The 1385-nt window shown below is 43.1% G+C and overlaps 1 pseudogene; it reads right to left on the bottom strand.

The window, feature by feature from the left end:
- LOC107582802 (gamma-aminobutyric acid receptor subunit gamma-3-like) overlaps window positions 1-1385 on the bottom strand; it is a 130732-nt pseudogene that overhangs the window by 66585 nt on the left and 62762 nt on the right.

Raw genomic sequence — 1385 nt, 5'->3', positions numbered from 1 at the left:
TCTGGAGAGTTCTGCATTGTTTCCATGGATCACGTGAAGAGGCACATCACTCCGTGGCAGTAACGTGGACAGAGTTATTTTAGCTTCTGGGAAGCGTTCTGAGGCTCTGAGGGCCACCTCTTTGAGCACAGGAGCCACGTTGCCCTTCGCTGCTCGTAAGTCGTTGGTCCCTGTGTGGATTATGATGTGCTTGTAAGTTTTTTTCAGATTTTTATCAGATAAGATCTGAAGAGCCTTGCTGGTATTTGGGCACCACATTTTCTGTGCTTTCATTTTTGGAAACAAGAGTTTCTCGTTTATATATTTTCCGTTGGAGTGTTGGAGTCGAAGAGCTTCTGTTTGGGTGGGGTTGTGTGGAGCAGTGCGGTGGGCTTTGGTCTGTGGATCTGATTTACAAATTTACAAATTAGCTGCAGGGGAGTGCTGATCGTCAGTGGGGGTCTCTAGACAGCTCAGGTGTTTAGCGTGAGATGCTTTGGATGATGACACGTGAAGAAGTTGTTCCTTCATATTATTTATAAGTTCATCCTTCTTTCGAAGTTCTGATTTCAACACAGACAGTTCTTCCTGCATTTCTGTTTTAATTTCTGCTATCTGTCTTCTGAAAGTTGATTTGAATTCCTTCAGCTCTTCTCTAGCTTGGTGAAGCTCCTTTGACATCTGTTCTTTGTTTCTCTGCAGGTTTTCAGTCTCTTGTTTTAAATTCATCATGTCCTTTTTAAGCTGCTCCAAGTCGCTGTTGTCTTTTAGCTGGGACATTATTAATTCTTTTAGTTCCACCATGTCTATTTCCAGGAGTGAAAATTTCTCTTTCATTTTTGACATGGGAGATTGAATTAAGGCTGTTGCAGCTGTTGTCGTCTTTTGGATGTCTTTTACAGGAGAAGAGTTTGTATTTGTATCTTTATGATCCTGCATGAAACTTGTATTAAGATGTGCCTGCTGTTTAATTTGTATAAAGGCAGCTGTAAATGCTTGGAGGGCAGGCTCCGAGCCTTGGATCATGACAGTGCCGTTGTGGTATAAGTTCAGAGATAAAATTCTTGATTCCTCATTTCCTTCAGCATCTTCAAATACCAGGATCTGTCGGCCTTTACAGATGCCTCTTTTTGTGGTGAAGGTGAAGTGTTGGCAGAAAGCAGTATGCCATAAGGAGCTGCTTTCAGTGTAGAAGAGCAGGTTGGTCATTGTACTGCGGTCATAGTCAGCAAACAGTGCTTCAGGAGTGTGCTTGATCTGCTTCTGTCTGTGGAGCTGTTTAGAATGCGCAGAGCTCTTCTGAGGGTACACAAAGGGGCGGGGCTTGCATGCTGCAGCGGCCATGCTGGTTTTCGAATGTAAACAAACAACTGAAAAAAACTGTCTCTTTGTTTGTTTTTGAGCGT

Source organism: Sinocyclocheilus grahami, unplaced genomic scaffold (assembly GCF_001515645.1).
Source record: "Sinocyclocheilus grahami isolate Dianchi unplaced genomic scaffold, SAMN03320097.WGS_v1.1 scaffold47.1, whole genome shotgun sequence".
Classification (NCBI taxonomy): Eukaryota; Metazoa; Chordata; class Actinopteri; order Cypriniformes; family Cyprinidae; genus Sinocyclocheilus; species Sinocyclocheilus grahami.
The sequence above is the reverse complement of the archived record's forward strand: the minus strand, read 5'-3'. Positions and strand labels throughout refer to the sequence as shown.